Raw genomic sequence first — 12734 nt, forward strand, 5'->3', positions numbered from 1 at the left:
CACAAAACAAAGGTGTAGTCCCACCAGCTGAAAAATTTGGACCAATATATGTATATACCCTGAAATAGTGTTATTTCAGATTTCAGAAAGACAGTTCATAAAAGAATAGAAACACTTTTTTTTTTTTTTTTAACAAACACACCTGTCAAAGCTTCAGGTCTCTACATTAAAGGCGTGCACCAAGCACCAGCCACAGCAACCATGGGCGTACGCAGACCTAGCTCAGCCCACGTGCACGCTGCGGCTGCTTCAGCTGCACAGAGGTCTGTGAGCAATGTCAGGAAACTCCACAGGGAAATTCGGCTCATCTCGTGCCTGGGCAGAAGTGCACCGACCGAGGAGACGGCAGGACAATGTCATCTGACAAGTAACCGTGTGTACCACTGGGAAAACCAGGCCCATTACAAAGTGCGATGTCTTGGGAAACCACGACGGGCAGATGAGACGCTGAGATCTCTAGTTTTGCAGTTACATGAGGAAGGATGATTTATGAGATCTTCAAATCACATTATTTGGACCCTGCTGTTTCAGGTACAGAAGCCCACGGGTATGTAATTTCCCTCAGCTTCAGACTTAGCCACTGGTAAGAATGCTTCCCACATAACTCCACGTGTGAACACTTTTATTCTAGAGTGAATGCCAGGGAGTCAATTGGGAAGAGCTCAGCTCACAGACATTTATCATGGCCCCATCTATCCTCCCAATGCATCAGCAGGGCACCGAGTTTACCCCTTAAAGCTAAGCCTCGTAATTCCTCTCTCTGACACTGAAAATCTCTCCTCATATCTGAAGTCAAGTTTCAGGCATAGCTTTCGAATCACAGCTTCATGTTTCTGTTTTATAAGGACAGATATGTTGGTGCCTACCTGTGCAAGCCCAAGACCTTTTGCCTACAAGAGTAACTAATTGTTATTAGCTGTCATTGGGGAGGGATTTTTAGGTGGCAAAGTACAGGGACTGCCTTTGTTTAGCATCTTCCTCCTGACACATGACTCACTGTACTTTCCTCTGCAAAAAAAACAGTAAGGTGCACTTCCTTTTACCATCATCTTTGCTGTCAGTGTGCTTATTAGAAATCATTCTCGTGCCCCCAAATTCATCTTCCTGGGAAATGGGGAAGTCCCATGTTCATCAGAATACATGACTTGGCAGCATGTTTTGCTTTCGGATGTGCTGCTGACAAAAAGGCTGAACAGATAATGAATAATATATCCTCTGCATGTATGTGCTTTATGTGGTAAATACGTCTTTCTGAGTTAATTTTACTTTTGCGTGTCATTTTGGAGCTCTTTAAAATGTCCTCACATTTTCAGAGCGCCTGCACCAGGCTTTCTGATGCAGTTAAAGTTGCACGGCGCTGTGCATAATGGCTGTTTTATTTCTGCATATGAATTAACCACTTGCAGATATGGGCGAGGTATGGAGTGGTTTGCCCAGTGACCTGCACAAGTCAGTGGCAAAGCAAAGGAGAGCACCGTGATCTCCAGATATGTCCTTTCACTCAGCCCTCCCTTGCCATGGGCTGGAGCACTCAAGGGTTTCATTACATGTGGTCTCCTGAAATGCCCACAAAAAGAGATTTCTAAAGAAGAAATGACAAGTGCTGACTTATTACATCTCTGCAAACCATCCAGACAATGCTGATAACACCTTGGTCAATGCGTGCATTAGGGGCGTGGAAGGTTAGGGCACAAAGCTGTGAGCAGCCCTCAGGGACAAAGCCCCCTCCCTCTCCATCCCTGCCATGAGATGTTACCAATTCCATGTCAGGGTGGTTTGCTGGGACCAGACTGTGTTTGTTCCAGCGAGACAAGCAGTGTCCATCACAAGCCTCTCTGTCTTGCTATTTCATTCAAACAGTGTCTTTTATGTGGCACCGATGCTCAAGCACTATGCTTCTTTTGTTTTCTGAAGGGACATGATTCGATCACTCAAACCTTTGCCATTTTCTAGCAATTGCATTTTTCAGCTTCTGATCACTTTTTCATCAACCAGAGCCCTTTTTCCCCAAGCAAAACACACACTCTTCAGAAGGGGGGAAAAAGAGCTTGCCAGATTTCAAGCTCCATCTCTTCCAATTTGCAAACCAGGATTGATTTGGGTCAGTAAATGTAACATAGAAGTTCCTAGGCACATAACAGAGGCACATTCCTCAGATCAAACAGGCTCCCGATTACACATCTCAAACCACTCAAACCGTGTAATACTGAAAGGCGCTGTGATGGGAAATGTGTGACATGACAGTAACTGGGAGAGGAAGAAGCTCTCCATGTACGGCTCCATCCCACAATAGGCGGGCAGGACTTTATGAACCATCAAAGAGTACATGGCATTTCCTGGCAGCCCGTATTGTTGTAAGACCTTTTGCTAAGCAGGCTCTGGTGAGTCAGCATGCAGCCACGCAGTGCTGGGTGCATCGATTTTCTGAAGTTACAGCTGCATGGGATCTGCATGAAGTTAAATGCATGAGAAAACGCAAGATATCACAAACAAAATTCTCAGCAACATTATCAGGCCAGGGCAAAACTCTAGAGATGACGCAGTCTAAACAGCACTGTATGACACCACCTCCTGTGCAGAGGGACAATTAATTCCTCCTTAAAACCTAGTTTGAGTCTTTAAAGGGATTTAGGAGAGACAGCTTCTTCTCCAGTGCTCCCTGACACACAGCCAAACCAGCAGGAGTTCCACTGAGCTAATAATTAGGGCTCATCAAAAATCTGGTAACAAATCATTATCTTTCTGGGAAACACCCAAAACAACCAACCAAAAAACTTTTGCTTCACCTTTCTTTTGGTTGAAATTTGTTACTTTTCATAAAAAGCTTTTTATAGCTTTTTAAAACTTTTTTTTTTTTTTTTTTTTTTTTTTTTTTTTTTCCCAGAGATTGGAAACAAAAACCTCTTTGGTGCAAAAACACAATTTTACAATGAGAAATTTTAGGGATTTTTTCCTCCAACTATCCATATTTATCTGTATTTTTATAAGCACACCTTTGCTCCACTTCTGACATTACCCATGTACATTCACTTACATTGCTTTCAAGTGGCCAAGAATGGCCAAGAAAATAATTTGTCTGTGACAGCAGGAAATGCTAAGGACTATCTGATTTCAGTTTCAATGAAAGTCTTTTTTTGTGTGTGCTCCACTCAGCTTCTTCTGTTGAATTTATTTTCTTTATTTTTATTTATTTTTTTTTATCTTTTAATAACGCATAGGACAACAGCACTTGAGAAAGTCCTAAGTTAACCATCCAGCAGCACAGGGTTTCACAGCTCTTAGGACAAGTAAAACACAGCTTATCCCTCCAGCTTGCTGGAGCATCTCCACGGCACCTGGAGATCTCCAAAGGAATTAATTTCCCAGTGCAACCCATCCTTGGGTGTTAGTAACATCTCTAGCTGTCATCTCAAAACATCTACAGCCAGACCCCGGCGACTGGACCAAAACACCAATGCACTGCACGCAAACTACAGAGCAGATAACACAATACTTCGTGTTTTAAGTCTCCACTCTCCCTTACTAGCATCTATGGTGGAACGATGGGAAGGGAAACAAAGTGACTGACACACTTTGTAAAGCAGGCAGTGAGGCAGTGTTAGCAGTTTGTGCGGAGTAATACTTCTCATGTTAGAAAAGCAGCTTTGGGTTTTGTGCTTTTACCATGGAACAGTCAAATCCACTTTAAAAGGTCCCTTTTGGACTTCCTAGACGTCCTCACAATATGTGCTGACTGTATCTATAGCTGCATTGTAAACAAAATCCTTCAAGTATCTGGGGAGGGGAAGGGGTAAAGGAATTACATGAAAAATACAAAAAATATTCAAACAACGAAAGTTTCCAAAAGAGAGAGAAAAAAAAAAAAGAAAAGAAAAAAAGAAAAAGAAACAGGAATTGATTCCAAAGGAGAAAAACATGCTGAATGCTACTTCTCATTTATGCTGTGAAAGCAGCTTAGCATCCCAGGCCTGCAGCAAGGCCTGGACTCCAGCCACTGCCCCAGGCCTCAGAGGCCTCCTGGGCCATCACAGGTCCTACCGCCAGGGTCACACATGCACCCTCACAGCCCCTTCCTGACTACTGTCACATTTTTTAGGATCAGGCAGAATGGTTCCCATTACTGCTGTTTCTACACAGCTTCTGGTATCCTCTCACAAGCTTCGGCCATTCCCACTCCTCCCCATGTCCAGGGCAGTGCCACAAAGCAGCAGGTTTGCTCTGATGTCCCTCCTGAAGAACTCCTGAAGACCTCCTAAAGAGGTCTTCTTCTGAGGGTCTCTCCCCAGCCCCCTTCTCTGCACTTTTTTTTTTTTTTTTTTTTTTTTTTTTTTTCCTGCAGAGAAAGCAAAGGCAAGGATATTTATTTTTAATCTTTCATCCCCATTTGCAACTTCTACCTGACATGGCTGGAAACGCAAGCATGACAGTTGTCTTCAACAAGATTTTATCATTCCATGTTCAGAAAGTCTGCTCTGCTGCCTGATGCTGGTCTTGGAAACCTTTCCAAGTGACAGAACTGCAGCCCTGGGCAGGCGGTGCCATGAGGAGCAGTGCGATAGCCACCGAGTCCCCCAAAAAGCAGCACAGCATCACAGCGGGGTCAAAGCCCTGCCATGTTTGCCCCAGCCTGGTTGGCACAGGCTCAGCTCTACGTGCTTCCTCTTCTTTGTCATCCTCCATGCTGCCCCCTTGGAGCGCATCCGCAGGAAGGAGACAACCAGTTTTGCTGAGCTGTGAGGAGGAGGAGGAGGTGCCTTCAGCCTCACACTGCTGGTGAGCGACTCTGCTCAAGCCACCACAGCTCCATTCCACCCTGTTCCTCTCCCATTTTGCTAATCCACTCCTAAAACCACTTCGATCACAAGGTACAAGGCTTGCTGCCATTAGGTTTCCACTCTGTAGGCCCTGAACCTTCCCACCACCGTATTTCTGATCATAAGCTCTGGGATGGAGCACTGATACAGTGCCTTGTGCACAGGCATCCCACCTCTGGGTGATCCCTAGGCATAAGCAACACTGTCAGTAATGGTGATGGAGAGGTAGTACAAGTTTTTCTCCCTGTTCACTATAATAAGTGCCACTAAATCTGACTTTATAGCAACAAATAAGTAAGTTCCTTGGCTGACAAGTATCCACTTAATTCTCATTAGCTGGGGAACAAGGCTGGAATAGTAATCAGTATGTTAGAAATGCCACAGTTTACCTCCACTTATGGAAAAATCACATATCTTGCCAACTGAACATACCAACCTAAAAATGCATCCATATTATTCACAGTGTACTGCTTAGAAATATAGCGTCAGGGCTTTGGTCCAAGTTGTTGAAGCACAATAATTATATTTTTATGCAGATTCTACATTTGATGGATTATAAAATATCATGTCTAGCCACAGTCTTTTAGAAGAATAGGAACACAGAGAAACAATAGCAATTTAACTAGGTCAAGATTGCTAATCAGAATGGAGCACTCATTACTGTGAGCAAAACAAAAAAGGCATGAAAGATCTGTATTTCTTATCCTGAAAGCTGTGTATTTGTCTTTTGGAAAAGCCTTTTTTCTTTTTTTCTTTTTTCTTTTTTTTTTTCTTTCTTTTTTTTTCCCCTTTCCTTTCCTTTCCTTTCCTTTCCTTTCCTTTCCTTTCCTTTCCTTTCCTTTCCTTTCCTTTCCTTTCCTTTCCTTTCCTTTCCTTTCCTTTCCTTTCCTTTCCTTTCCTTTCCTTTCCTTTCCTTTCCTTTCCTTTCCTTTCCTTTCCTTTCCTTTCCTTTCCTTTCCTTTCCTTTCCTCCCTTTCCCTTTCCTTCCCTTTCCTTCCCTTTCCTTCCCTTTCCCTCCCTTTCCCTTTCCCTTTCCCTTTCCCTTTCCCTTTCCCTTTCCCTTTCCCTTTCCCTTTCCCTTTCCCTTTCCCTTTCCCTTTCCCTTTCCCTTTCCCTTTCCCTTTCCCTTTCCCTTTCCCTTTCCCTTCCCACCATGAATACATTAACAATCACTTTATATGAAATCTACAGAAATTTATGTCAACATTTATTACCATGAAATGTGGAACAAAGCGTAATACAACCTGAGCTTTGGGAAATGCAACTGCTTAACTGATCCTATCCTGATGAGAAGAAAATATCAAATGCATTACAAATGTTGACAGGATGATCAGACATGTAAAAGAGGTCATCCAACACCACCCTCCACATTGTTTACCAGTTTCATAAGTCAGCTTAAAGTATTAAAAACACATACTGTCTTGCACAGGAAGCTCCTAATCCTTAAAAATGTGGTGGCTGTTATTTGATTTGCTTTTTAGAGACCAGTGGCATAGCAGATTTCACCTAAGGAAAGACTGCTGGGAGCAGTCTGGTCCTAGTTTTCTGCCCAGCATCCCTTCCAAACTAGCTGTGCAAAGGCTTTCTAGCTTCATTAAGATCACACAGCCATGCCCACACATGGACTTTAATTACCCAAGTACCTATCTCCTCTGCATCATTCTGTTTCAAAAGCTCAGTCAATGAAAGAAGACAGCAGCCATCAAGACAGCTTTGGAAAAATAAGGAAATATTTAGATTGTTTTGCTCTTCCTGCAAATCAGTGGGTCACACAGGGCACTCACGCTGTTTGGCCTTGAGACCTTCTGCAGGGTAAGTTACAGTTCATGGGAGATCCAGTCATCAACTGGGAAAAAAAATAATCTCCTCAGCATATTACCCAGCTGTGCTTCCAGCACTGAATCCACCAGCCAGGACAAAGAGGACCTGCTTGAGCGAGAAGTGCCTTCCATCACTGCTTCATCTAAGACTCCTAATAAACAACTGGTCAAAATGGCTTCTTGTTAAGAGGAAGGAGTTCTGATCCTCTGCCAGAACTTCAGAAGAGAAGTGAAATATAGGATTTTAGGACCAAATCCAGGCCAGTCATAAGAGAACATATCTAGGAAGGGTGGTGCACTCACTTTATGGCTTGGTTTGACTTGCATTAGCATCTCTCCCCTGCCTCTACCCAGCTTGCATGTTCACCCCCATTGAGAAGGACACAAAGTAACAGCAGTACCTAACAGCCATTTCCAAAACCTTCAGCTTAAACCTGCAGCGTCAGGACAGGCCAAGTGCACCCCACCAAGAGTTTGACCTATATAAACAGAATAGGCAAATATGTTAGGGGATTTTGGAGAAAAGTAACAAGATTTAAGAGCTTAGAAGATAGTCTTATGAGGAGAACAGACAATAGAAGGGACAAATAAAAGAGAAAATTATGGAAGTTTATATAATAAGAGTCTAAAGAGTAAGTGCAGATCAAGAGGTTATTTAGCAAGATGAACAACTGTAAATTAAATGCCAATTAAAAGAAAAGCTTTTTCTTCCAAAATGGATAGAGTCTGAGGAAATATACAGCAAGATTTAAAGAGGGACTCAGTATTTGTGTGGAATATGGAAGACACTGACTTAAGAAACCCAATGACAAAATATTTAAAAGATGAGAAATCTTAAACACCAAGGTTCAAACCCTAGCCAGAGACTGGCTAGGGTTTTGGTGGGCAGGGGAGGAAGAGACATAGTGGTGAAGAGTGTTATATTTGCAAGCCTACCAAGTTGATCATATATTTTCCCCCTGAAATATTTGTTACTGTTATTGGTGAGATGCTGTAGGGGTTTGGACAAGACATGTCTGTCCATGTTGCACAGTTCCTGTATTTCCAATACTTCAGAAGTCTGGAAGAAAACTGTACAGTGGAAGTCATTTGACCAGTATCTAAATATTTTCCACGAACTGTACTCTTGAATTTCAGTTTTAGCCTTAAAACACAAACAGAATGACAGGACAAGAATGAATAGTGAGAACCAGTCTGAGACAATGGGAGATCTTTACCAGGTTACAGGAGCCCCAAATGCCTTTCTCTCTTGGGCTAGCACGTGTTGCCATGTCATTGCTTTTTCATTATTTAGCCTTTCTTTGAGGAGTATCTTCATGATACTTTCTGAGAAGTCTGAAATAATCCCAGAACAAGCAAATGGCCAGAGATGGTGAAGGAAAAGGTTTGGAAACAGACAGCCATTGAGCAAGGAATACTCCAGAAGCTGGAAAAAGTCCAAGCAGACAGAGGGTCTGAGGAACAGTTAGGGGTAAGAAAAAGGTGCCTACAAGCTAAAAAACAAACCAAACCAAAAAAAACTACAACAGATCCTTCAGGTACTGGAAAGCTTACAAAATGATGCTTAAAAGGAATGTGAGAAACATAAAGAGGAGTGGAGATGAGAATTGAAAGATGTTTCAACAAACAGACAAGTCAAATGCATAGAGATGTCTCCGAATAAAGTGAAAATAAGTTTCCTGGCTTTCTTTTTCTCTCAGAGAGAACATTCTATAGCACAGAGCATCTAGCAAAAGCTTGGCTTTTGCAAAAAGATTTTAGTTGGCAAAAACAAGGGCCCTTAACCTCTGTAAAAAAGAGCAGAGCTGTGGTGTCAGAAATATATGCCAACAACCCTAACAGGACTAAGCCCAGGGGCTTTGTATGTGTAAATACCTGTGGACAATACCAGGTATTTCACAAAGAAGATGACATTGCAATAGGGTTCATGCATCTCAAGAGCTGTCGATCCTGCACCAGATGCCATCATCATATGGTTTAAAGTACAACATTGACAAGCATTCCCCTGATTCCTTGATGGGTAGGAAAATAGTGTGAAGATCAAATCTGGTTGCAGGAAAGGGATGAAAGAGGGAATGAACATGAGAGCTGTGCCTTGGCCTGTCTGGAGGAGATGTGCACAATGGCAGTGCCCTGCACAACCCTCAGATGGACTGAGGAGAAGCTCAAAGAGGCAGCACCAAGGCTGGATTTGTAAACCTTGCCAGAGATGAGGTGATGCCTTTTGCACACTGCAGCCTTTCAACTCCTTCGTCTGAGGCCAAACCCTGCTGCTGAGCACACACTGTGGTTTATGGCTCTGAGCAGCAATGCCGGTGTCTGAGACCGTCAGTGTAATCCCCTGATGCACAGGCTCGTGTCTCTGCAGCTGTCTAGTCTCCAAAGAGCCATTGTACTGCATGCTTTAATCCCAACTACAGCTTTCTTCAAGGGGATAGTTGGTGCTAGACTCATCACTAAGTTCCATAGAGTCACTGTGGGATGCTGCTGGTAGTTCTGGGCAAGCTATACATTACATCTTCTGTGGTGGTAAACCACAAAGGGACACCAAAATACTTACAGGTGTTTTTGGCTACTATAATAGTTTTCAGTGAGTGGGATGGAAGCAGATTCATAACACTTGATGCTTCCTGTATGGTTTATTCCCTGTGTGAACCAACCATTTGTTGTGTGAATTCATGCAAACAGAAACAGCACTGAAAAATGAACCTCTCCAAGATAACAGGCATTCTCAAAGTCATTTTTTCCTCCACAGCAGCCGTGGGCCTGTTTCTAGAGTAAATGATTATCCCTGGCTTTGTCATATCAGAATGAGAAAAATTCCCTGCTCAGCAGTGGCTGAGTGGAATAGCATTTCCTTCCTGACACAACACAGCCATGACAAAAGAACCCACTGGACACAGGTATCACAAACATCACTAACACCAGCATTATTTTGGCTACACAGTGAAAACGACTCAGCCAAGAATGTTAAGGATTCCTTGACTACCACAGTTTGTTGTTGCATCACTTCTGTACCCTACACCTCCAGGATGCACCAGGTGTGGGCAGAAGCACAACTGTTCAGCTGCTCTGCTGGCTTTGATAAGGAAATCCAGACACCTGGAGTAAGTCCCCACCAAGAGTCATACAGAAGAAACCCTCTGCAGTCATATAGCTCCATAGAGGGGTGTCTTAAATTCCGTCTCTAACACAGTGAAGAGTTCTTTTGCTACTTATCCATTTACCATGCTAATCACAGAAAGAAAATAAAAGTATTGTGGCAATAGCCTTAGTGGAGAGTTCCTTAGAAGGCATTTAGGATCATAAAATGACATAGATGTGAAGGGACCTCTGGATCATGCCTTCTAGGCCCTGCTGAAAGCAGAGCTACCTTCAGGACCTCGTCCAGGCGAATGTTGAGTACCCACAAGGATGAAGATGCCATAACTTCTCCAGGCCCCATTCCAGTGTTTGACAAGCTCCCATTTTTTACCTTATGTGTAGTTGGCAACATTTTGTTCACTGCTTATCATTTTTTTGTTATTCATCTCTAAGACAAATCCATATGTTATCTGGTAGCGTGTAACTGAGAAACTTTGAATGTAGTGTGAATGGAGCAAATGTATAAGTGTGATTGTCTCCAGATCACATAAGGTGAGGGAGGAGGAGGAGGTGAAAACTATAAATGACAATGCACTTGAGAAGTGCAGATCTGTATTTTTATGCAGATTGCAGGGTGGTGGCCAGTCATTAGTGGGGTTCCCCAAGACTCAATTTTAGGGCCAGTTCTTTTCAGTGTTTTTATAAATGACCTGGAGAAAGGAGTCAAATGCATACTAAGTAATTTCAGGACAATACTGAATTAGTAGGAGCTGTTGACTCCCTTGAAGGTAGAAAGTCTAATCTTGATAGATTAGACTACTACCCTTGAGGGTAGGGAGGCCTTGCAGAGAGATCTGGACAAATTAGAGGGCTGGGCAATCATCACCAAGCACATGAAGTTTAACAAGAGTAAGTGTTGGATTCTGCTTCTGGGACAGCATAATTGTGGATTATGCTGCACAGACTGAGGGGAGAGAGGATGGAGAGTGGTCCTGTAGAAAGGGATCTGAGGGTTTTGGTCAATAGCAAGCTGAACATGAGCTAGCAGTGTGCCCTGGCAGCTAAAATGGCCAACTGTACCTTGGGCTGCATCAAGTACGGCATTGCTAGCTGGGGAAGGGAAGGGAGTGTCCCCTTCTGCTCTGTGCTGGTGCAGCATCATCTCGAGTACTGTAAGCAGTTTTGGGTGTTACAATATAAGGACATAAAGCACTCAAAGACAGTGAAGGGTCTGGAGGGCAAGACGTGTGAGGAGCAGCTGAGGTCCCTTGGTTTGCTCAGCCCAGAGCAGAGCAGGCTGAGGGGAGGCCTCATGGCGGCCTGCAGCTCCCTCACGAGGGGAGCGGAGGGGCAGGCGCTGAGCTCTGCTCTCTGGGGACAGCGACAGGACCCAAGGGAACGGCATGGAGCTGGGACAGGGGAGGGTCAGGCTGGGCTAGGGAAAGGTTCTGCACCCAGAGGGTGGTCGGGCACTGGGACAGGCTCCCCAGGGCAGTGGTCATGGCACCGAGCCTGCCGGAGTTCCAGAAGTGTTTGGACAACGCTCTCAGACATAGGGTCTGATTTTTGGGTGGTCCTTTGGGGATGCAGGAGTTGGACTCGATGATCCTTGTAGGTCCCTTGCAGCTTGGGATATTTTTTCTGTTCTGTCCTAATCATTCACAGAAAGCATCAGATCAGTAGCTCTTAATTGATACAAAAAATCAAAGGGTTGACCAAACAAATTGATTCCATATCAGATGAAGCAGTGTTGCTAAATGATGACTTTCTTTAAGCTCGATCTAACAACCATAGAAATATCTAAGTTTTTAAATGGATTTTGCTGGACTTTGGCTTTCTCCCTTTCTTGACTATAAGGGTCCATGACAAGCACTTTATATATTTTTCTGAAAAATTTTCTTCATTCATTTAGCCAATGTCAAACATGTTAATAATGAGACCTGTTTTCCAGCTAAATTCCAAAAGACATCAGTGCACACTCAGCACCTCTGAAAAGCAGACATCTCTTTAGGTGGAAAAATATGGAATCCAATATGCTTTAGAAAAAAACTAGACTGGATACAAAATAATTTTCCATTTTAATAACTGATGTGAAACCTTTCACCTTTACAGCACCAGTTAATGGTGACTAGAAATCATAACAGCCAAAAGGCTGCGCAGCAAACTGCTGTGTGTTAAACTCCAGAGGTAGCGGACTGGTTCATAGTGGACAAATGACCACATCATTCTTGGTGCTAATTAGTTCCTTTCACTCTTCATCTGCTCCCCTTTCTTTGAAAAGCCTCAGCTAGGAAGCTCTGGGTCAAATATGCTCAGAGGGCACTCAGCAACTTAGCACTCTCAGAAAGACCAGTCAAATAGTCAGTTATTGAAGCACTTCAGTGAAATTTCACTTGTGTATTACTTAGACTAGACTTGCTCTGGTAGAGACAATTTTTTCTCATCTATTCTGCAGGAATAAGCACTTTGTAGCCTATTAAAATATCTGAAAAAAAAATCAAAGAGATCTCGATTTAGGAAAAAAATCTTAATTTGCAAGCATGCTTCTCTCTGTGGTGGTCTGTACTTAGGAAAAGGCTTTAGTAAGGCAGGCCATGAAGATTTGCCTGGGAACATGGACCAAATATGAGCAGTCTCCAGGGCAGTTGTTGCTCTGGTGGGTACGGATGAGTTAAGTCTTTCAGTCATTAAACAGGTCCCTTTCACTAGCACTTTAAAAAAAAAAAAAATAGAAGTGGAAGAGTGGTTTGCCTATTTCCGTAAGTGGAATTCAAATTCCAGGGATCCCCTATAAACTAATATTTGTCTGCATAAATGTCCTTCTCAATGCAAAAGTGTTGCTGTAACAGATGCAAAAAACTGACCTGTAACAGTGTTTTATAATGAACCAGTCCCAAAGCCCTAAATCTGGATTATGAACCAGCATTTACTGGAAGTGTGGATTGCAGCAGGAACTTTTGTTGGATGTCTATTGCAACAGACTCCTCGCTTATTTTTAAAGTGCCTCTAGTATTGC

At 43.1% G+C, this 12734-nt stretch overlaps 1 protein-coding gene across 1 annotated transcript in view; it reads right to left on the reverse strand.

Annotated features, from left to right (window-relative positions):
- Nucleotides 1–12734, reverse strand: part of MAML2 (mastermind like transcriptional coactivator 2) — a 208686-nt gene that overhangs the window by 68679 nt on the left and 127273 nt on the right. The window lies entirely within an intron of this gene.

The sequence above is a fragment of the Aythya ferina genome, assembly GCF_964211825.1.
Source record: "Aythya ferina genome assembly, chromosome: 1".
Classification (NCBI taxonomy): Eukaryota; Metazoa; Chordata; class Aves; order Anseriformes; family Anatidae; genus Aythya; species Aythya ferina.